Source organism: Acanthochromis polyacanthus, chromosome 7, assembly GCF_021347895.1.
Source record: "Acanthochromis polyacanthus isolate Apoly-LR-REF ecotype Palm Island chromosome 7, KAUST_Apoly_ChrSc, whole genome shotgun sequence".
NCBI lineage: Eukaryota > Metazoa > Chordata > Actinopteri > Pomacentridae > Acanthochromis > Acanthochromis polyacanthus.
The window spans coordinates 27,437,525-27,462,929 of record NC_067119.1 but is presented as its reverse complement, the minus strand read 5'-3'; the positions used below and the strand labels follow the sequence as shown (position 1 = coordinate 27,462,929).

At 40.3% G+C, this 25,405-nt stretch overlaps 1 protein-coding gene across 2 annotated transcripts in view; it reads left to right on the top strand.

The window, feature by feature from the left end:
* dtx1 (deltex 1, E3 ubiquitin ligase) overlaps positions 1-25,405 on the top strand; it is a 59,865-nt gene that overhangs the window by 6,744 nt on the left and 27,716 nt on the right. The window lies entirely within an intron of this gene.

Here is a 25,405-nt window from a genome sequence, read left to right as displayed (position 1 = left end):
GTTGTTGTTTTTTGTTGTTTAGACATGGTAGTATTTTGAAGCAGCAAAATTAATAGATTTACAATCACTGTGTCAAAAGAAGGGGTGGGATTAGAATAGCTTTAGCTTCTTCTTGCTCCTTTTTGAGCAACTTATCCATTATCTTTTTTTGTTGTTCTCTTTTTATGTTGAAATGTTGAAAATAAACTTTCAAAACAACAACAAAAAAATGTCAGTGTCAAAGTCGACAAATAACAGAATGTGTTCAAAACTGAACAAAAAAAACATTAAAATTATATTTAGTAGTCCTGCCATCAGCAGCAGTAGAGCTCTAATCCTGGCTGGCATGTTCCCCATGAGCCTTTCACACCTTTGAGGGATGATCTTGTCCCATTTTTCTTGAATTACTGCTCTTAATTCTTCTAAATTCTTTGGTTTACGCTTTGAAACAGATCTTTTGATAATCCACCGCATATTTTCAATGGGGCTCATGTCCGGGGATTGAGCTGCCACTGTAAGACCTGAATACAGTGCTCTGGTAGCCAAGTTCTACTGGTCCTGGATGTGTTCAAGAAGCATTGTCTTGTTGAAACATCCAGTTTGGACCTGGATGGAACAGTGCATATGCATAAGGCAGAATGTGGGTTTTGAGAATGGCACAATACTTGGCAGAGTTCAGCGTGCTGTCACAGACAGTGAGATGACCAACACCAGCAGCACTCGTGCATCCCTAAACCATGATACTGCCTCCACCATGCTTGACAGTAGGTACTGTACATGCTGGAGATAATGCTTCACCTGGCCTTCTGCATACCCTCACATTAGCAGGAGGAAGATAAAGCTGGAAATTGTACTCATCTGACCATAAAATCTTCTTCCAGTTCCTTGCTGTCCAGTTCTTGTGTGTTTGGACCCAACAACGCCGGGCTAACCTCTGTTTCTTATTGATCAGGGGCTTCTTGACAGCCTTGTTGGACCTTAAGCTATGATCTAAAAGTCGGCCACGTACAGTGCGGGTTTGGTTGCTGCTGAAGCTCCTGTGATGTCATTCAGTGGTTTTCCCTGCACATGAGGATCAACATGTGGTCATTTCTTGCTGAAAAAAACCCTTGGATGCCCAGATCTTGGTTTGTCTTTCAAGTTGTTGGTTCGTCTGCATTTCTGCAGAGTCTATCCAACTGCTGAAGGAATGCATCTACACTTCCTGGCTATCTGGCAGCAGCTGTACCCTTCCTGGCTGAGAATGCGTATCTTCAGGCATGTTTCCTGCATTTGATTCCTTGTTTTGGCCATTTCTGTCTCTGAAAAACTTTCAAATGTGCTGTGTTTATATAGACTCGAAGCACGGCAACAAAAATTGTGTTTTTAATAAAAAGCACGACCTTCATTGGTGGATCATTGGTACCAAAATGAGCCGATACTCAAAATGTCTTCTGTATTTTTATGGAACCAATCAATTTTAAGTTTTTTAATGGCTTTTTAAGGATTTGTTTAGTATTTTGGCTGTAACTGTACTAAAAGAAATTACACTTGAAAACCTTAGAGTGATTCTTAATGAAATATTTCACAAATGCAGTGGGAGTCTGAAAACTTTTTTTCAACTACCGATGTAGTCCCATAAAGTTATACTCACAATAATAACTCTATTTGTATAGCACCTTTCTGAAATAAAGTTTCAAGATACTGCACAAAACAGACATTAAAATACAGGAGAGGAAACTAAGTGAGCAAAACACCTAATACATCAAAGAACCAAATTAAATAAAGCATAATGCAAATAACAAAAGCAAATGGACCAACATAATAAAATACTTGAATTATGAATATAGATTAAAATGTAAAACAGTAAAATTAGTCACTACAATAAAACCAATTGAAAGAAGACCTTATGATAAAAGAAAGTTTTCAGTGTGATTCTGTAGCTTTGGTGCAAGAATAGTGATTGCCTTATCTCTGATCACAAGTAGAGATTCAGGAACAGTCAGAAGGTTCCTTCCAGAGGATCTCAAACAGCAATAAACCTCATCAGATCAGCCATACAGTCTTAAAATCATTTGTTAATCTGACTGGTAATTAGTGAAGTCCAGCAAGAACTGGAGTGATGTAGAGAAGCCTTCTGGAGAGAAATGTTCTACACTAATTGAGTCTACAAGTGATGAACGCCTCAATGACCTTTTCTACGTCCGAAACTGAAAAATATGATCTGACCTTAGAGATTGGGCTGAATAAAAACCACACTCTATGACCTTTGTCAACCAAACATTTAGAGAAAAACATGAATCAAAAACCACTCTGAGATTTCGGTCCTCTTGTTGAATGTAGATGGCTAATGGACCCAAAGCAGGCACAGAATGATACTTCTAGAAGGAGAAGGTGTGATTATAGTGATTTCAGTTATCCATTATGACTTTTACCATGCAAGTGTTTGGACTGTAGGAGGACACCCACACATGCAGAGGTTCAAACCAAGCTTATTTTGACTTCGACACCGTGAGACTGTTGTGATAGGATGTGTAGATCCCGCGAAGGACCACAAACTCTGTAGATATTCAACAAGGATACTGTGACATCCAACCACATCCCCAGTGATGTGGACAAAACAAAAAAAGATAGAGGTGAACAGATATGAAATAATGACAGAAATTGTTTTTCCCTTAAAGCATGTTGTAATTGGCGTCATTAGTCAAAGAGGCTCTTTAGTGAAAATCAAAATGGTGCTTAGCCGATCCAGTGCCGACGTGTCACTGCACTCAGGGGTCCATTTTAGCACCAACCAGCTGGCTGGGTTCCACTTGGATGTCGACAGGAAAGGGAGCGACGCTGCAGGGAGGGAGGGAGGGAGGAGCACACAGAGGTGAGGAGAGAAGAGGAACAGAGGGAGAGGTGGAACGTTTTCCTGATGGAAAGTGACAGTCAGAATGGAGGGAGGGATAATGACACTGGAAAGACCCTCAGCTGTGCACATTCCCCTGTTCCTTTACTCTCACACACATCCAGCTTCAGTGTTGCTGCTGTGAAGTCTCCCACCCGGACCCCGAAAGTGGTAATTGTGAATAAATCTGCCATGATTTGTCATCCATTATCTGACAGAATATTTTGTTCATATAATATAATGAACAGAGACAGAAGCCTGCCAAAGCTACCAGAGTCAAAAAGTCACTTACACACGTGGACAAAATTGTTGGTACCCCTCAGTTAAAGAAGGAAAAACCCACAATTCTCACTGAAATCACTTGAAACTCACAAAAGTAACAATAAATAAAAAATTATTGAAAATTAAATAATCAAAATCAGCCATCACTTTTGAATTGTTGATTAACATAATTATTTAAAAAAAACAAACTAATGAAATAGGGCTGGACAAAAATGATGGTACCCATAACTTAATATTTTGTTGCACAACCTTTTGAGGCAATCACTGCAATTAAACGATTTCTGTATTTGTCAATGAGCGTTCTGCAGCTGTCAACAGGTATTTTGGCCCACTCCTCATGAGCAAACAGCTCCAGTTGTCTCAGGTTTGATGGGTGTCTTCTCCAAATGGCATGTTTCAGCTCCTTCCACATATGTTCAATGGGATTCAGATCTGGGCTCATAGAAGGCCACTTTAGAATAGTCCAACGCTTTTCTCTCAGCCATTCTTGGGTGTTTTTGGCTGTGTGTTTTGGATCGTTGTCCTGTTGGAAGACCCATGACCTGCGACTGAGACCAAGCTTTCTGACACTAGGCAGCACATTTCTCTCCAGAATGCCTTGATAGTCTTCAGATTTCATCGTATCTTGCACACTTTCAAGACACCCTGTGCCAGATGCAGCAAAGCAGCCCCAAAACATTACTGAGCCTCCTCCATGTTTCACCGTAGGGACAGTGTTCTTTTCTTCGTATGCTTGGTTTTTGAGTCTATGAACATAGAGTTGATGTGCCTTACCAAAAAGCTCCAGTTTGGTCTCATCTGTCCAAAGGACATTCTCCCAGAAGCTTTGTGGCTTGTCAACATGCATTTTTGCAAATCCCAGTCTCGCTTTTTTATGAGTTTTTTTCAGCAGTGGTGTCCTCCTTGGTCGTCTCCCATGAAGTCCACTTTGGCTCAAACAACGACGAATGGTGCGATCTGACACTGATGTACCTTGGCCTTGGAGTTCACCTTTAATTTCTTTGGAGGTTGCTCTGGGCTCTTTGGATACAATTCCAACGATCCGTCTCTTCAATTTGTCATCAATTTTCCTCTCGTGGCCACGTCCAGGGAGGTTGGCTACTGTCCCGTGGGTCTTGAACTTCTGAATAATATGAGCCACTGTTGTCACAGGAACTTCAAGCTGTTTAGAGATGGTCTTATAGCCCTTACCTTTAAGATGTTTGTCTATAATTTTTTTTCGGATGTCCTGGGACAATTCTCTCCTTCGCTTTCTGTTGTCCATGTTCAGTGTGGTACACACCTTTTCACCAAACAGCAGGGTGACTACTTGTCTCCCTTTAAGTAGGCAGACTGACTGATTATGAGTTTGGAAACACCTGTGATGTCAATTAAATGACACACCTGAGTTAATCTTGTCACTCTGGTCAAATAGTTTTCAATCTTTTATAGAGGTACCATCATTTTTGTCCAGGCCTGTTTCATTAGTTTGTTTTTTTAAATAATTATGTTAATCAACAATTCAAAAGTAATGGCTGTTTTTGATTATTTAATTTTCAATAAATTTTTATTTATTGTTACTTTTGTGAGTTTCAAGTGATTTCAGTGAGAATTGTGGGTTTTTCCTTCTTTAACTGAGGGGTACCAACAATTTTGTCCACGTGTGTATATGGTGTGACCAGCAGCTGGAATTGTAGCAATGCATGTGGTTCTCTGCTACTGGTGACACAAAATCTAGAAGTCAAATTCATTTTAGCATTTGTGAAACTGAGCATGTTTTTGTAATTTTACTTTAAAATGCAGGTAAATCTATCAACAGAGAAAGAAGGCACAGTTTTAAAAAGATTGTTTTTTCAAGCTACATCTAAAAGATATCTTTATTATTGATTAGTTTTCAGAGTTTCAACATTAAGCATGCAAAATATACGAAATTATCAACATGAACCCAAGTTGACATCTTCATACTACTTGTTTCGTTATTTAACCAACAGTCCAAAAACAGAAGATTTGCAAGTAAAAATTGTCCAGAACAGACAAAAAGTAGAAAATATTAATGCTCTATAGAGATGAACCAGCAGATGGTTTTCTTTAAAAAGACTCCATTTTTAGTGTTTGCGTGCATGACATTTCTGTCCATTAACGAATTGACTGATAATTTAAACTCAATACCTCTTCATTTCTCAGTTTCTTCATTGTTAAGCATCATCCTGGGTGTTGTTCCCTCATAGTGTGACCTCGTTTGCAGGGTCATGGTGCTTTGGTCTGCCCGATCCACATCCTTATTTCATTACAGCTATGATCTGGCTGTGCAGCCTCTGGCGTCGGTAGCAGTAGCATCTCTGTGCATCTCCTTTTGACTTCTAATCCGGCAAGCCACCACTTTTAACTTCTAAAGTGGATATCTTACGTTCTCATCATGGAAGCGGCTTTAAAGCTGCTCTCTGCACCACTCGCTTATCAGGCCTCTCTGGGAGGTCACTCAGATCAGAGGCTGTTGTCTGCCTCAGCCCATCAGCCCGCTGCTGAGAGAATAAGAATGAGGCATCGTCACAGCGTTGTTTGGGTACAATCCACCACCTGGTTCCCTATATTGACTGATCTGTTGACTTACTATCGCATGTCTTTAAGTATCCTCACTCTCATCTTGTGTGCTTTGTTTGCAATATATCATTCTTCCAGTCTGTCCCAAAGATTTTCATTCATAAAAACGTCACTCATCATCACCACTCAAGTCAACGGAGCTGTTACAAAACGTGATAAAGTGAATGTTGATCCATCTGTTGTGCTAAAAGACGAGTTCTGCGTACTTTTATAGCACACTGGCTCTCAAGCATACAAACCAAATGTTAGCTGCCATGTTTAAAAGGGACACAGTGTTCCTGCTGTAACCAGTGAGGTGGCTTTGATCTGCACGAGCATATGGTCATAACATTTACTGAAAACATCTTTTGACTGAAACCAGAGCTGCACTGATGCAACTCAGGCTGCTGACAGTTGCACCGAGCCAAACTCAGAGTTCCCTTGATCAACCTCGACAAGTGCAGAAACAGAGCGGGACTTTTTACTTTTGGTCTCAGCATTTTTGCTCATTTTACAGAATAAAAAGTAAAAAGCTCTCCCCACTCTTATCCCGCCTTAGCACTATGGAGGCATGACAAATTGCTAAAGCCGCAATGGGATGGTTTTCTCAAAAGCATCTTAGCGGTAAGACAGTTGTCATTGTTCCAGTGTAAGCTACTGTAGTGGACAAAAAACATCTGACAAAGTCAGGACACACAGGCAGGAGTTTGCTCAAAGGCTGTCTGAACAATCAAATACACTTGCTGCAAGTTTGGTAAACGACCTTAGTTTACTCTGAGATTTGGCTTTACTGCATTCACAGTAAAGTTTTTTTTGTATTCATGGGCCAATTAAACCTACTATGAGTGGTGGGAGAAGTACTCAGAATCTTCAATTAATGTAATGCAATGTATAAATACAATTACAAGTAAAAGTTCTGCATGAAAAATCCTACTTAAAGTACAGGAGTATTACCAGCAAATTGCAGTTGAAGTAAAAGCCCTGATTGTTCACCCTGCCACTGACAAATACTGAAGCATCAGTGTCAGCAGCATATTCTTAAAGTGTTTTATATACAGGGACAGCAGATCAATCTGAGGCCTCCTTGATTAATGGGAGAGGAAAGAAGGAAAACACTTCTGATCCACTAATCTGTTCTCAGCTTTTGGACTTTTCCCTCTAATCTTTTAATTTTCAATGAGATATCTGATCATTTCAGGATTTACTGAAATGAAACCATGTCAGAAGTTTAAATGGAAAAAAAATCAGTATTTGTTGGAGCTGTTAGCAAATCTTTGACATCTTGTAAAGACAACAAAAGCCAAAATGATTGATTTATTATTTAACAATGAGTTGTGTTTTAAAAGCTTTTCATATCATTCATTTTGAAAGATCTTCCACTTTAAGGTAACTAAAGCTGACAGATAAATGTGCTGCAGTAGAAAGTACAATACTTCTTGCTGAAAGCTAGTGGACAAGCAGTGATATTCAAGTACTTCAGTAAATGTATACTGGACGACTTGCAATGAGAGCTTAAAGGTCAGCTTGAAGGGCTACACGAGCATTCTAATGACATCATCTTTCATTGTACTCTTTGTTTTATGCTAATTAATAAATAGAACCTCACTAATAGACAAAACTACAACAGTAGACGTGGTAATGCAGATTATACATGCCTCAGTGGCTACTTATCCAGTTGTGGTCATGTTAGCATTTTGACGCTACAGTTTAGCTCAAAGCAATGCTGTGCCTCAGTGAGACACTAGCTTATCTGTGTACTCTGAGGAAGAAAATTGTCATTTGTTGTTATCACATCATTGTGTATTGAATATCTTTAAGGGCTTTACGAAGTTGTAGCACACTTTTTTCACTGTTCACAGATTAAAAAGTTACTCACATTTTAAAAAATGCTTGCATACAATCATTAATGGCTTACTGCAGGCGCTGTTATTCTCGAGTTTTTGTGTGGACTTTTGTTCCTACAGTGAAGTTGGAGACCGTTCAGACTGATGAAAACCAGAGGAGGAGTTACAGCAACGAGCACAGGCCTCCTTTTCACCCATATAAAGAGCATCACTTATTTTGATTGTTTGCTGTCTGGGCGCGCCGCAGAATATCAACGTGATCCACTCTCACCCTCTCCTCTTGTCTCGGTGTCACCTGTAAATACTCCTAAATCATTGCTCTTGGTGAGAGTCCAAGTTCTGCGACTGGTCAGTTTGCGCATCCTGCAGCAGCTTGCGAGGTGAAGAGTTTTTGGCCAGGTGCTGCTGGCAACCAACCTCTTTTTTGTTGCTCAGAAGAGCTGCTCCCACCCCGTCCCTTTTTTCCTTTTTAGACATTTCACCATGAATGAGAGCGTGTAAGCTCTCTAAGGATTTATACCTCTGGTGCTTCAAGGTCAATTTTACTCTGTTATTTCCTTTGCATGGATGCATTTTTGTCAGTGAGACATTTTTCAGTCGAAATGGGAATGAAAGTCATTGCAATAATCTCTCAAGCTGAAAGGTTGATGTCTGAAGCTGTCAAGTTTTTTTTTAATCACGTGCAGTTTTTCTGTTTTGGAGGCAGATTTATTAAGGTAAATAGAGCAAACTGCTCTTCCTGAAGGACAGCGTAAACATTAAATACCTTCCTGACAATAAAACGTGTAAAAAGCAATAAATCGTTGAAGTCAACCTGATGGAACTCGTGCCCCAAGTTGTCGTCATCATCTGTATCATTAATTATTTGGCACAATACTCACTTATGTTGTCTCTGATTTACATTTGAGCATTGTTTCAGGCAAAATGTCATTGTAAAGAATAATAACTCTGATTGGCATTAAATGCTGCCTCCAAATCCTCTTCTTTAAGTGCAGGTTTCTAAACACCCTCGTTACAAGTGTTGTTAAGCAGCTCATTACTTTATCTTGTATTTTTGCTTTGTCTCATAGCTCAGCTGCTGTCATTTGAGAGACAGTGCTGGAGAGTTGAGGCAGCAGGTGGACGGTTCGATTAGACTGGTGTGACCAAATGTGAATGTGCTAGCTTTTCAAACGGTGGGAAATTGGAGGTGTTTGTCTGAAAGTGAATCTTTTTTGTGAGAGCTGCACTTAGTGTGTGATATTTGGAAGCTCATTGTAAATGTCACATGTAATAATTATAATCAAAAAGACTTCATTGTTCCCCACAGGAACATTGCTTTGTAACAGTTGCTCAAGATTGTGGAAGCTATAAAATTATACAACTTCAGCAGAAAGAGGAGGAATTATGTAACCGCATGGCCACAGGAAGGACCTCCTGATGTTCAGTGGAGCATTTAGTCATTCTTAGTCTCTTGCTGAACATGCTTTACTGGCTAACCAGAACTCTGTAGAGGCTGGGTAACATTTTCCATGATGGAGAGGAGTTTTGACAACATCCTCGTTGCTTCTCTGCATCTGCATGCAAATTGTTCACTGGCCTTCTGGAAAAAGTCGTTGAGTCTTTTGGTGTCATGCACGCTCAGTCTTCAGCCCTGAAATCAAATAACAGAGTAGAAAATAGCAGCGACACCACAGACTAATAAAATATACACAGCGTGGTGCCACAACCACTAAAGAGGCAGAAGCTCAGTGGGAAAAAGAGCAGATTCTGAATGGTTCTGTACAGAATTTTGGGGTGAAGGAGAGAGAACTAGTATGAATCTTACACCTCCTGAAGTTTAATTTTTTTTTTACGGCAGCAAGTCTCAGTGTTGCATCTAAAATCCAAAGTATGAGAGGAAAGGTGAGTAGAAAATACCCTGTTCAGTACAGTTCCTGTCACACAGTTCTGAAGGTGCACATCCAGTAGAGTTGTCCACGATCCAGGATACTACAGGAGCACGACAGTCATCTTCCTCCTCAACAGAGGAGGCGAATAGTGTTAAAGGTGCTGAGGAAGTCAAAGACATTAGTTCCAGTGGTGTCATCTGGCCTGTCCAGATGTTTGTAGGGACAGTGGAATAGGTATTGATGGTATCATCAGCTGCTGTAGGGGGTTGAATGAAGGCTTGACTAGTTGCCAAACAGTATCCAGGACAAGCCTTTCAAAACCCTTCCAGCCCGTAGACCTTGGTGGTGTTGTGACAGGCCTTCTTTAGTACAGGGACCAGGCTGGATGTCTCCTCCAGATGTAAGCTGAGAGTTTAGGTAGTGCCCTCCTTACCTGTTCAGCAGGGGTGGTCAGTGGGTTGGAGGTGTCTTTGTTGCTGGGTTGCTGCTGATCAATGGGATGCTGTGTGTTAAATCTACTGAAGAAAAGGTCCAGCTCGTTGGCTCTGTCCTGTTCCCGTCAAGCTTAGAACCACTGATGATCTTCAAGCCTCTTTAGATCTATCTGGTGTTGTTCTGCTGCAGTCGCTGCTCCAGCTTCATCCTATAGGCCTCCTTTCCACTGATATTTGTTTCTGCACCATGTTTGTTGCCTCTTTAGAGCAAAAGGGTTTAAAAATGTAACCATCATGTTTCAGACAGAAAATATCTGATAAATGTGTTTTTTCTACAAGAAATTCTAATCACCAATTTATTAATTCTTAATATCACTTTTTTTTAGGTCTCCCAAATCGACAAAGATGCAAATACTGCATTTCAAATTTTACCTGCTTCCACTTTGCCCCTTCAGCATGAACAGCAAAACAACCTTCTAACATCAGTTTCTGTACACAGTGCAGGGAGACTTAAACCTCCAAGTCAAGCAACATGTAAGGCACTTTTTTAGTGGAGGATGAAGGTGATTCACGAGAATTTCAGTATCAAACAGTCGCCCATGTTTACTTGAAATGTGTTTGCAATTATGTTTTGTGGTTAGCTTGACTTTACACCAGTTAAAGAATATCAAACCATCAACTGAAATGTATCAGACTACCCCTGTGTAGTATAAGTTGTTCTCTTTGCTGGCCTCTTTTGTGGTGAATATGATCCAAACAGCTGTCGAAAATACAGTTAAATACTCTTCCCACAGCTGAGCTTTAGAGCTTTGGACCTTTAAGGTGGGAAGCAAAAGCACAGAGAAGCTGCAGATTTTCGGCTATCATTGTAAGCTCAGATATCCCACCCCTCCAATAGCCCTGAGAGTGCAACACAAATTGAACTTCAAAGTTGAATATCATCTGTTCTAGAGTAATTACACCTTCATAGAAAGTCATGAATGATTTATTCACTATAGTTCCATATAAATTATGAACATTTCCTCCAGCTGTGAGAGCCCCGAGAGCATGAAGTCATCTTCTCCAACCCATACTACACTTAAAACAGCTTTCGTTATGATATCAGTGCACCGCAAAGCAGCGCAGTTTCCAAGAACAACTTTTCAGCAGCTTCCCCTTCCTCCTCCCGCGCTGCAACAGAGATGACGACTTTGAAAAGTGGATTTGTGAAATGAGTGTCTCTGCGTGCTTTGACCCTCCAGACTCGGTGTACCGCTGTTTTACCCGTGTAGGCTCTGATGAGGTCCATTGAACCTGCGGTCATGCTTTAAGCTTGATAAAAGCTTTTAGCAACTTTGCAACAAGGACACGACCCTGATTTTATTCAGCCTCGACATTTAGCCTCGTCAAGCATGAGTTGGTTCCCTGAATATCCTCTTTACCTCACACCTAATGGTCAGTTTAGGGAAAACGTACGAATGCGGCAGTAAAAATAACTGAGCTTTTACAATGAGTGATTAATACTGAAAAAAGGAATGTCTCTTCATTAATTCTGAGGTATGAACACACCAGAAATGTGATTACACTTGTGATTCAGCAGGGAAAAGGTCCAGGCCTAATAATAAAAACTCCCTGGGAAAGTAGAACGTACTTAAGGTAAAGCTGTGTTTGGTAAATCCGTCACAGTGGACATTAGCTGAAGCGTTCGTCTCCTGGTCTGATGCCCGATGACCTCTCTTACACCATGTGCAGTTTACTGCTGATCAAAGCTGACCAGTGTAGTCTGGCACACTGACAATTTGCTTCAATGTAGCCAGACGTTTCCTCTGATAAGACCTGACTGCGTCTGACAGCCATGAAGTGGGTTATAAAAGCCCGTCTCAGCAAACTCATTTACTGCATGCTGTTCATCTCAATGAGTCAGACTCCTTTTATTTGTCAGATGTAATATTTCAGAGCAGCTTTACCTTTTTTGGTAACAAGAGCCTTGCCTCGGATCATCTGATATCATTTGTTCGAAGTTAATATTGCAACTAGTGGTTGAGCATCCATAAGAAGCTGGAGGTGGCTGCGTGAAAAGGGAAGTGAGTCAGACATGTTTGACGTCTGAACACTGACCAGACAATAAGGGATGAGGTGGCGGTCATGTGGGAAGCTTCCTTAATGTACAGCCTGATTTGATGCTGCTGGTGTTTGTTCAGATTGTGATCGGCAGCTGGGATCCGGTCGTGTAGCAGTAAGTGTTGCATGTTGCAGTGTGGCAGAGGTCACCTGATGGAGAACCGCGTGAGCTATTCTTCAAAGTGTTACAGCTATCAGTCAGGTTTCTGCTGAACACGCAAAATGCTTTTACTGTTTCACACTCTGTCGTTGCGGCGTGACGCCTGACGTGAAATATCGCATCTTCACAGAAAAGTACTGCACCAAGTTGGGGTGTGTGTGTGTGTGTGTGTGTGTGTGTGTGTGTGTGTGTGTGTGTGTGTGTGTGTGTGTGTGTGTGTGTGTGTGTGTGTGTGTGTGTGTGTGTGTGTGTGTGTGTGTGTGTGTGTGTGTGTTCTTGTACTTGCTGCATTGTGAGGACCATTTTCTGCTTTTAACTATCAAAGTGAGGACATTTTTACAAAGTGAGGACATTTTGGCTGGTCCTCACTTTGAAACAGCCATATTTGAGGGTGAAGACTTGTTTTTAGAGAACAGGTATGAATTGAGGTTTGGGTAGGGTTAGGGTAAGGATTAAGTTTAGGCCATCAGTTGTGATGGTTAAGGTTAGGGTAAGGCTCTAGGAAATGCATTACGCTTTAGTACAAACATGTGTGTGTGTGTGTGTGTGTGTGTGTGTGTGTGTGTGTGTGTGTGTGTGTGTGTGTGTGTGTGTGTGAGTGACGTTCTCCTGCCGAATGGAGGAATCTGCAACGTAAGATCAGGTGGAAGATCTTTGCAGTTTGTTTAGAATCATTCCCGGCAATAAAACTGATAACATTAGCGCCACAACAGAGTATGAATATGCTATTAATATCAATCACTTTATTGGATATACCTGTGCAATATGATGCCGTCCACTAAAACCGTTCTGCCACAGCTTTTAGATATATTCTTTTTTTGACAGAGGTATCTAATATAGTACACAGTACATAATAACTTGGGAAATGTATCACCAGGTGAGCTCCATCACACTTTGGGTGTGTTGCTGGGAAGCCATGATAGTACAGTAGGAGTCGGCCCATTATCAGCTTGGCCAGGTTGCCAATCCAATATCGGCATTTCTCTGGGCGTCGTGATTGCTTTTAACTTGTTCCCAATGAAGTTAAAAATTCTAAATTGTGCTGTACGGCTCTGATGCAGCCATCTCTCCATCTGCAGTCACCTCTCTGTGGTCTTAATATTCCCCCCACAGCACTGTCTGCCTGACTACTTGTCACAGGTAATGTCCAGGCAACACAACACAAAAACAATAAAATTCTGCTTTAATTTAATTTATAAAACAAAAGTAGACAAAGACTTTTCAACAAGGTTTGTTAGTTTGTGTTGTTCTAAATTTTGAGATTTTCTTTTTACTGGAAATCTATTATCTAACATTGGGTATTGCTCTCCTTGATTACTCATAATTGTATGTTATGTTTTATAACCCCTGTATAACCGCTTTAGCTTCTTAGTGAGCAACAGCTGGAAAACCATGAATCCAAAATGAAATCACCTTGAGCCCTGTGGATATGAAGCACTTGGAAGAATTTTTGAAATAATAAATCTCCTTATCCTTCCCACCAGGCCAAAGTCAGATCTGAAAAACTCCAGAAGAAATTGACATTTTTACTCCCACTTGATCAAAACCGTGAATTAGTGAGTAAATTAAAACCTCAGAACAATCAGTCAGTGTCACGGACGTTATTGAAGTGCAGACAATATGTGAAGATGGATGAACCCTCTGTTACGTCAGTGCCAGATTCTCCAGGTTAATCCAAAAATGAGCAATGAGGTGGAGTGTGAGGGAATATGAGCCATGGATCGCCCAGACACGGTTGTCAATTAAAGTGGCCACACTCTTAATTCCATCCAACTTTAGGACTTAATAGACTTTTAATGGTTGAGCTATATAAAAATTCACTCCCCATACAGTTGGCAGGAATAGGACAAGTAGCTTTAAAAACCCAAACCATTTTTGTACCAGGCTGTAAACACATCTGTTTCTGCTCTAAGTCTGACAATTTTGACATTGGAGTCTATAGGGATTGACTCACTTTTGGTGCCATCCCCAAGTGGCCAATCGAGAAACTGCAGGTTCATTATTGGTTTAATTGTTTGGGCCCTGAGGTTGCACTTGGTGGAAAACAAAACCTTTCATTTCTGATTTGTCAACACTTTTAGCCTTGAAGAAAGTCTTTAGAACTTGGGGAAAGTTTTTAAAATGTTTACCAAGTTTAAAAAACTAATTTAGTTTTTTAACAGCTGCAGAGCTGTGCAGCCAAAATGAACCACCATGAGCCTTATCGCTAAGAGACGTGTGGGAACGTTTCCATATCTCCAGGCTGCAGTGAGATTTTTTTAATTTAATCTGCAAAAAATGACATTTTTATTACTCCTACTTATTCACAAAATAGTGAATTAGATGGTTAATAAAAGAAAACAATGAGTCAGTGACACAGATGTTCTAAAAATTCTTCGCTGCAATGGAACTAAATCTGATGCAACAGAAATGAAGCACTACATCCACTGTAGTCATACTTTAGTCATAGTAGTTCATGGCAGCCTCTCTATTGAGCGTGTCAACCTTCAAAAAGGGCTAGCATTTGTGTTTTTACAACAGATACATCATGGTTCCACTAGTGAGACCTGCAGGCTGGCAGGTGTTAACTGCAATTAACACAGAACTGTAATTTTTATCACATAAATGTGTAGAATAATATGATAACATCATCATGTGATGACCGTAAAATTGATGAGTAGTTTATATTCTTCAGGCAGACTTGTGGTTTTTCAGCTAAAATACTGGACTCCATGTTTTTACATAACAATTAGCATGCCTCAAGACTTAGCATTGGTGTTCAATAAAATGACAACTTAAGGGAAAAGCAGAACCTAAAGTTTTAATATAACTTATGTAAAGGGGATTTAAAAAAAAAAATCAAATACGCATGTTTTATATTTACAATATGTTTGGAAAAAAAATGGTATGTTGTATTTTTGTTGGAAAGTCAGTGATACATGGTAGATATAAAAGCTATCGTCAGTCTCCCGTGGTTACAAAATGTTAAACGTTCGTGTTCATGTAGACTTTTACCTTTCATATATTAATTTCACACCTTCATACTACACATCCACTCACCATAATGTATAATCCAAGTGTGCTCATAGTGCCATTCACTCAGCAAGATGGTACTGATTAGTTTAACACCATGTAATGGTTTGGGCGTCTTTTTAGCTGACCTTACCTTCTACAAAATATTAATGAATTTATTTGTTAAGGCTGAATCTTTTTCAAAAAAGAATGTTTTGATGCAGTGCATATTTCAAAGGTTTGTCATTTTCATTTTCACATTTTTTATTACTTTTTTAATATGTTGTGCAGTACTATTTGGCAACACTGTGCTCAAATTGGACTGATGTCAGGATAAAAAAGCTCAGCAGTACCCAGGCATAAGAAGTCTTCAGCTGGCAGCTACCGGGAGTGAGAAGAAATGCTGTGATAAAAAAAATAAGCCTTAGTAGCGCACGTGATGGAAGCAGGCAAAAATCCCAGAAAATTAGTCAATCTCATACCTCAGAGGGAAAAGGTTGTCAGAGGCTGCATCGGCGTATAAGTTGTCTGTTTTTCAGTGTTGTCAGTCTGTGAGGCAGAGCTGCTGTCTTTCCTGGAAACATTAACGCGACAGGATTTTAGTTTGACGTGTGAAAGTGGCTCCTCTCTGCTAACAAGAAACCTGTTTCACTGTAACACTGACACTGCGCTTTGGTAGCACCGGGCCATGTCATGTGAAGACTGCAGGTTCGTGTATGTGTGTGTGTGTGTGTGCATGTGCCTGGAGCCGTGCCTCCTACTCCCAGGCCTCGGTGACGTGACGGCACGGCGCTGACACACTAATGAGGTTCCTGCTGGACATGATGAGGCTGGAGTGGTGTGAAGTGGAAGCGATTGTGCGTTGAAACACACACATATGCGCGCGCCGTGCATTCAGACACACTCGCCTCTTCAACGTGCCACTCCTGCTGGTTCCCTCGTACACAAACACACACTCGCGTGAAGTGTGCGCACACGGTGAGTCAGAGAGCATCCTCAGCAGAGCCGGAGCTGCTCAGCCGAGGACGGTCACGACACCGTCAGAAGGTTGTTTCAGGGTCTGTTGCTGCAGTACAGGAGCTGGCAGATGGACAGGAGTGTAACTTAATTTTCTCAAGATTTTTTTTTTATCCACTCTGTCTTTTTGTGGTGCCTCAGTAAGTGCAAACTCTGCACAAGTGCAGGGTAACTGGCCAGCTCTCCGGTCCAGGGTGTGGGAGAGTTTGGAGAGTTGAAAGGGGCTGAGGATGAGGATGGCTGCAGTGGGAGTTAAGCCACTTTTCTTCACCACTTTGTCTTGCTGGCAGCAAAAACTGTATTAGTTGGGCTGCTTTTACTGCAGTGTTCACTTTCTTTGCTCGGGCAGAAGTGAGACATCCTCTTTTTTTATTGTTTTTTGGCAGCAAACCTCCACTCATCACATGCCTCCTATCCACTCCCTCCCTCCTTGTATACTCGCGCTACTTCTATCCTCCCTCCTCCCCTTTTGTCTGGCCCTTTTCCATCCTCCCTATCTTCCGTTTGCATCTTCTTTCTCTCCTCCCTCCTTCCTACCTGCACGTCTTTCCTTCCCTCCCCTCTTTCCTGTTTCCTCCTCCATCATTTTTCTCCGTCCTTCTCCCCATGCCCCCCAAACCATCAGCAGCTCCGCCGCCTTTGTTCATCCATCACGTTTGTCGACAGAGAGGAGGATGCTTAGGAGAATCCACGTCACCGTTCACTCCTGTAGCTCATTATAAAGAAGTGCATCCTGGGAAAACCAAAGTGTCATCTCAGTATAGAAAATGAGCCTTAATGTGTGATTTTTGAGAGAGAGGAGCAGAGGAGCTGCGATATTGTAACATATAATGCTGCTAAACCAGCTTAATGCCAGACTGTCATGCTCATTATTATGGTCTCTGATCTCTGGGTATTCGTTAATGAGCAGATAATGCTCTTACAGATCTCTCAGACTTTGATGTGCAGGTATGACAACAGCTTTTGAAATGAAGAGATTTTTTATTTTCATCCAAAGCCTCAGTGGGTCATGCATTTAAATGAAAAGTTCACTTCTTATCATATTTCTATCCTTCAGTATCAGATGTTTTCGAGACAGATGCTCTCTCTCAGCCTGCGATGCATTTAAACCACTCTGTCTCTTTATCATCCCTAATAGCCAGCTTGGGTTTATTGTTTGTGAAGGCCCTTTTTGGGAGATGAAAGTCTTTTTTTTTTTTTTCCCCCCAAGCTGTGCTCTGGGGTTTATGGGAAAACATCAAACGCGCTTCAATTATTTTATTTCCCCCATACTGTAGAATTTATTTGCATATTCATCATGTGTTCACTATTCATATGTAGGACATTATGAAGTCTGTATGATAATAATTCATGATGCTTGCACTGATGTAGTCGTGCTTTACAGCTCTGTTCTGTAGGTAGGTTTGTTAACTCTTAAACAAAATGAATGTCTACTTCTGTACTTCTGGAAAAACGTAAGAATCTTATGTGCTTATATGGTTGCTGGAATTCAGCTTGTGTTAATTAAAAACGGTGGGCCGGCGGTGCAGTGAACGGTGCAGCTCTAGTGGGTGCATGTTGTTTAAGGCATCAGCGGGACAATGAAGACTAATCCAGAAAACACTGTTTAAGTAAAAGATTAGTGCGTTTAGCAGCGTATTAAAAGCTGCTAATGTCTCTAATAACAGCAGTTTGTAATACTCACAGACAGAATTTAACTCTCGAAAGCTAACATGACAACAAAGATTTCATATTGTATAACAATTATGAAGTAAACGGCAGAAATACAGTATTTAGTGTGTTGTTTTACGCATCACCTTCTTTTGGAAAAAAATCTATAGCCACGCTAGAGGTTCAATGAGGCATGCAATTATGTGTATTTTCTGACCTTTCAGAGTTAAGATATTAGAATATTCATATGTGTAAAAACAGTGAAGTTAACTATAATATACAATGTGTATATATACATGCATAATGTATCATATAAGAGATTTACCAATGTTTATAGCTTTTATACACTGAAGAAAAATTCTGCAACATTTTTTGTGATAGATTCTGTAATAATCCAAGATGTCTTTCATTTAACAAACAAATCAGTCAAATTATAGAACCAGCACTTATTTTTCAGTTAATGTCACTAATTATATTAAATGTAAGAAACATATTGAAAGTATAAGACTTTAATTTGACTCTTTCATCTTTTAAATAAAAGGCAAATATTTGTATTTTGACAGGCTTGTCATGTAAAAAAAAAAGTCCATTCTCTTTTTAAAAAAATCAGTTTGTGATTGTTCATAGATATAATTTTTAACTTCTTTTGACATTCGACATGTAAATTCATGGTCTGTTTTTGTAGTTTTGACATATTTTTATATCTTTACAAATTAGTAAAATGAAATGGTAAAATTCCATAATTTTTTTCTTTTTTACGGAGCATGGCCTGCATGCTGAGCAGATGTCCTCTCTTTGTGTCATTTTAGATACTTCTGTTGGTACACTTCCATCTAGTACACTATTATTTACTGGCATAGTACATGAATTTCAACAGGGCAGTGGGGTCACACGTCAAATACAGCAAGTTGCACGCTTACTGGAGATAGCAATCATTACGATTTACTGGAATTATCACCAACAAAAATATCTTCCAGCTTTGTTTGGTCACATTTATGCATCTCTAACGTACATTTGAATGGTGCTGCGTTCACTGTTCCAACTGCAGCTTCCTCGGCCGCATTTTCACAACTTTTAAATTTGATTGGTGGCCAACATGGCAACAATTGAGGGTGGGAAGCGTGCAGCATTTCACACTCGAAGTTTTGACCGTTATAAGCGTGCCATCCGTGCACAGCATGCTGCTATAATTGTCAGTGTGAACACACTTAGAAAAGTGATTCTAAGTAACATAATTTGAAACATAGCAACTGTTAACCAGTGTGTACCAAACGCCGTTTACACCCGAGGCTGATGGAATGTCATTAGTTTTGAAGCTAGAAAGTAAACCCAGCCATTAAGCAAATTTGGGGTAATATAAATTTTGACCTGAAAAAGATCACCAAAGCTAAAACTCATCACTAAAATCAATGGGATTCATAGTCTGCACAATGTGAATGTTTGAACTAAACTTCACCTCAATTTGTTCAGTAGTTGTTGACATATTTATTCATTATAAGGCAAAAATGTTCAGCTAAATATATTTTACCTTTGCCCCAGAATGAGGATTGTGGGCCTGTGTCACGCTTTGCGGTTGTTTTGTTCAATTTATACCATCAAAATGAATGAAACAGAAATGGTTTAGAAATATTAATCGTCTGTTTTTATTTTGTTCGTTTTTTGGCTTACCTGACAAATGGATAATGATCTCAATTTACTTTTCTAATCAGTCATGTTTGCTTTGTTGCTTCAGAATTAGATTTTTGAACAAAAATCCAAAATGACTCCATTTCTGTGTTTTCTATGTCAGATTGGACTGTACCATTAGCATCCGGGGGAGTTTACAGAAAGCCTCGGACACAGTAGCATGTTTTATGTGGGGGCTGGGGGAAGAGTTACTCTCAAAGGGGGATTTAAAAGGTGCGCATCTCAATAAAAATGTAAAGCTCCAGTCTGTGTAATGTTCACATATGCCCCCAATCCCTCCCAAAATAGGTTAACGGATGAATGATTGCATGGTCAGATGTGCTCTACATAATGTGGTGAGGTTACTGGGTCTGTGGTTGGCTGAGCACTAATGGTACAGCTCGCCCACAGGTGCAACACACTTTTTACATTTTTGCTCAAAACTCTAATTCTGAAGCAACAGTCCAGACGTGAACGATTAACAAATAAAACGGCAGACAATAATCTATTTTGTGTAGTAATCGTAAAAAATGGATAATGAAAGTTTCAAACCAATCGTTCCCCAGGAGGAATGATGACAGCAAATCATTGCTTTTTCACTGTGGGCACCATAGCTGCTACTTGCCTGGAAAATCCAGACTGACTTTATTTATGTATTAATATAAATACAAATAAAGGCAGTCTGGGATTGTGATGATAGGAGACGATTTCAAAAAGGAGGGGCTAACGAATGCAGCTTGAACGAGAAAGAACCAATCAGCGTAACACGGATGTGACGCCCAAACAAATCGACCTTGAAGTCCATGTAGTCCAAACAACAATGGCATGCCGCCGAGAAAGCGTCACGGTGAATGATTACTGCCGTTTTTGTCACAAAATCTGCGAATACATGGGGTACTCTCAAGTACAACACTTATTTTTGAAAAGGCTACGCAACAAAAGACTCCTTCCGAACGATTAGCGGTGTTAGGAATAACTTTAAATCGGAGCCAAACCAAGTCGGTGCGTATGTGTAAAAGTTGCTTAAATTTACTCACACGTTCGGAACGGGATTTTCCTCTGTACAAACAATGGCAAGAAGCCGAAAGTAACGAGCCATCCACTGCCTCCTCATCGTCGGAAATGTCAAGTGAAAAGAGGCAACAACTAACGCCATCCAAAACGCCAAGAGACCACAAAAAGATTCGCTTTGGCCCCCCTCCTCCTCCTCCGGCATCAGCTTCGAGGCGCTGAAGATGAAGCAGCATTAACTCCCGCCTCCCGTGCTATGATTGGTCGTACCAAACTGTACCGGGAGGGAAACGCGATTCAATTCGCACAATGCCAAACGGACTCTCCTGTATCTCCTAACATGGAGATAGGAGATTACAAGAGATTCAGTTCCAAGCTAAGCTGCTACTGTGAGGAAAACTTGAAAAAAAAAGAACCTTTTCACAAAAGTCTACTCATAAATATTGTATAATTGCAAAGTTTCCTTCAATTCAGCATGAATACATTTTAAATATGCTTGCTGTCTTCACTCGTCTCATCCTTATCAGTTCTGATCTGTCTTCCAGCAGCTCTTTATAAATCTCAGGGCCTCTCTGCTTTATGCGCACTGAGACAGATCAGCTACAATGTTAGAACAATATAAAAGGCTTTCTGGCAAAGTGAGAAAAGTGAGAGAAGGGCATGAACAATGCTGCGGTGTACTTTGCCCTGCTGTTAAAATAACACAAAGCCACTGAAAGAGGAGTTGTGTTCCACACCAGCGACTAGCTGTGGTAACATCTCTGCTGCAGGAACTCGAGTAGAAATTGACTTTCCTTTGTTTGCTTTGATGAGTCTGTTTGTGTGCTCGCTGAGAATGGTTGCAAATTAGTGAGTCTAGAAGGAAACAGTTACAGATTAACTTGAGATAGTCTGAATATTAAGGTTCCAGATCCACATCAACAACACATTGCCTAGTGTAAGTGTATTCAGATTCTCGTAAATCATGATTGTCTTTTACAGTGTCCTCCTTCGTCACACATTTTCATAACCTCATTGAAAAACATAAGGTCTAGAAAAATGTTTAGGATATGCTTTTTTGATATTCTTCTCCAACTCATGTTTGCTTAAATGCCTTTGTCAGCTTCTCGAGAAGCAAACAAGCAGAAATATCTTTTTCTAACCTTCGGAAGAGTTCATTTAAACCTCTGAACCCAAAACTCTGCTGGTGGGTTTGAAAGGCATGTCGTCTTTAACAAATTCACCAACATGACACCATTTATGAGAAAGTACAAAAGCAGAAAAAAATCTGTTTATTTTGAACTTTCCAAAAGTCTTTGAACTATTCCTCTTTGAATGCTGTTCTGTTGGGAAAATCAACCAAAAGCTCAAAATTGGAATATTTCATCACACCACGTTGTAAATATCTCATTTTTAAAAATTTGCGAAAATAAAATGTTTACTCAAACTCAGTCAATCAAGTGCCATGCCTTTCAGCCTAGGCGATCATTTCTTTCCATCTAATCCGATCCTTTGATTTCTGAATTGACTTTTGCCCGTTCCATGTGTAGCCGTGATGTAAGGCCATCTATCATTTTTATTCTCTGTTTGCCTCGTCCTCTTTTCCAGTTATTTTTTCTAGTTATGACGATATATTGCAGTTTCCTAATTTTGTTAGTGTATAATTTGTGTTTAGTAATTTTAAAACATCTTCATATATGTAGCATGTAAAACCACATCTCTGCTGCAGTGATTTTGTTGACATTTTAGTATTTATGTTCCAAGATTCACATCTGTACATCAGAACTGGTAACAGATCAGAGTCACTCAAGCTAGATTACGTTAATGCTCCCCAAAAAATCTCCTTGGTAAAACTGAGACTCGCCTGCACCAAACATTTGTGACAAAAATTCATCGACTTTTCAGCTGAACTGAGCTGAACTGCAGGCGGTGTAAATATTTCTATCTATAGCATGTAGAGTCACCTGTTTTCTCCAGTATGTTTAATCCCTGAGGGCACTGGATTTCAGGTGTTTTCAATTTCTGTAAAATAAAAAATGGAAGGCATTCAGCTTTTGTTTTTTCTTCGTTTGATTTATGGCACTATAGCTGTGTCATACCACACAGAAAACATTTCTGAGAGTTCTCTCTATTTCTACTTGTGGTTGTGCCGTTTCCACAGAGGTGCAGGACTTTATATAACAGTGAGAAATGAGCCCATAGTGAGAAAAAATGTGACAGGAGCTTGAAAACGCCCAGAGACTGCTTGGGGCTCAGGGTGTTAATGCCATCAGTTAGGTTTCACACACTGCGTAGCACTCAATGTGACATGTAAACTGAACTTGACTGTATATTAACCTCCTTCTTCGGTGCCCCCTGGAGTGTCGACATCTTCATTTGCATTTGATTCACATGTTAAACAGGTTGCTCATGAACCACATCCGTATCGTACAAAAGCAGGCCTCAAATTAATTCCTTCTTTTGTAGCATTCCCTGTTTCGTACTATACATATGAGTTATCTCCTCTCTGGCAGAGGTCTGCCTGCTTTCCAGCAGAGGCCATAGATTAGCCGGCTCTAAATACCTCTCAGACAGCATTGAGACATATGATGCTGGACCTGTTACTGGCCTCTCTCCTTCTGTAGTTAAATGAAAAAAAAAAAATGCAGCAGTATGTTTTAATAGGCTCAACGCTGCCTCGGGGAAATAGGAGAGGCTTGTCAATTATAGGGATGTATTACAGAGCCTGATCCGGGTGCTTCTCACTGCTTTTTCCTTCTACAGCAGCAGCACAAGGAAGAGTATTAACTGCAAGGTGATGTGGGTGTTAATTCAATGACACAGATTTCGACTCTCTATCCAAGAGTCAAGTGTTGTGTGAGAGCAGAACGGGGTCCAGTGAGTGACAGAGTGGAAAATGTGAAGAATGGCTCAGCGTGTTGGTCAGGATCCAGGAGAGACGGCGTGGAGCGAGGGGAAAGCTGGCGTCAGCAGCAGATGAGATGAGCGAAGAGATCAGGATTTGACTGTGCCGGTGCAGTTCTCAGGGAAAGGAGTAGTAGGAAGGTTCACATGCAGACGAACCTTCCCCCTGCCTCAGCCCCAGGGACGGCTTGCATGACAGCAAAGGCTTTTCCTCAGTGTTTTTTGTGACAACCGAGCCTGGATCTCATGCGTTTCGGAGCAGTTGTTCAGGTATTACCTGTGGCCACAGATTCTGTTAAGGGTGTTTTCATCACACTTTCTTGGACGAGCACAGCGCAAGGGTGTTGGTGTGACATAACCTCAGTGACAGATTTAGACGCTCACAGTGTGGAGTGAAGCAGTTTCATGCTCTAGATGAGCTTTAAAGAGGTAGAACTAAATGTGGTCCCTATAGAGTCAAAGCAGGATTTTTTACTCCGCCAAGGAACGCAGCAGAGTTATGTGACAATCAGCGTACGGGAATCTGTCTGTCTGTCTGTGCGCAACATTACTCAAAAACTGACTAACTTATTTGGATGAAATTTTCAGGGAAGGTCTGAAATGACACAATGACCACCTGATTAGATTTTGGCAGTGATGCGACTTATAGTCTGGATTCAAGGATTTGTTAAAGATTTCTCATTGCCGGATATAGCAGCACAGCGTCACTGTAACTATGACAAGTGAATGCTGTCAGCTGCCTGCTTACGATCACATGATTGCGATCCTACTACAAAGCCGCCACTGCGAACTTATCCGTCGGAAACAATCGATTAAATTGTGGAAGTGTTTCCGAGTCCCATCAGTTCCAGTCGCCTGCTACATATTTAGGTCCCGGGTTCAGTATCCGTACATAACATACACATGCCTGTGCTCAGTGCAAGGTCATTTTGTTTGTGGTTACATCTATATGAAATGGCTACATTCAATGTTACTGTGATTTCTTATCAGTAGCTAATAAAAAAATGCTGCGCTTCTACAAAATATGCTGCATTTCTGACAATGCCACATGAGGGAATGAACAGCCTTGGCAGAGTATTGTGCTCTCTGAGTGCTTTTCTTGTTGATTATATAGTTTTTTCCTTATCCCTTATTTGAAGATGTAAATGGTAGAGTTCGTTCCGGTGATATAGTGGTCTGCCAATGTTATCAACTGATAGTTTCACAGATAACGCCATCGAAACAAGCATGGTCCAGTATGTGCTGATATGAAAACATTTTTTCTTTTTTTACATAACTAAATGCATTAAGATACTTGTGATCATTTTTGGAATTGTGTCACAAATACTTAATTACCCCAAGTATCTTTTTCATATATATGAAGTTTGTCCAGTTGAGCCACTAACTCAGTTGTTTACATTAATCTCAGGACTGTCTGCAGCAAATGTAGCAGAGTAGATATCTCAGCCGACCAAATAGGATAAGCCACAAACTTATTTGTGAAATACACTACTGTTCAAAAGTTTGGGGTCACCCAGGCAATTTTGTGTTTTCCATGTAAACTCACACTTTTATTCTTGTGCCAACATAACTGCACAAGGGTTTTCTAATCATTGATTAGCTTTTCAGCACCATTAGCTAACACAATGTAGCATTAAAACACAGGAGCGATGTTTGCTGGAAATGTTCCTTTGTACCCCTATGGAGATATTCTGTTAAAAATCAGTATTTTCCAGATAGAATAGTCATTTACCACATTAACAATATCGACACTGTGTTTCTGATTAATTCAATGTTATCTTTATTGAAAAAAACCCCTTTCTTTCAAAAAATAAGGGCATTTCTAGGTGACTCCAATGTTTTGCATGGTATTGTACATTTACAGAAAACTCAATATAACTCTAATATATGTCCCATGTATATAAAATCAGCCAATCTATTGATACAGGGATTTTTCACTTCCCAAAAATCGGCATCAGCCCTTAAAATCCAGTACTGGCTCTGAGTATCACAGGATATACAATGCAATATCAGCAAATCCGATTTAGACTGCTTTGTGTGTAGGAAAAAAATGTGTTTGAGTTCTGCTTTGAGATTAAATCACATCT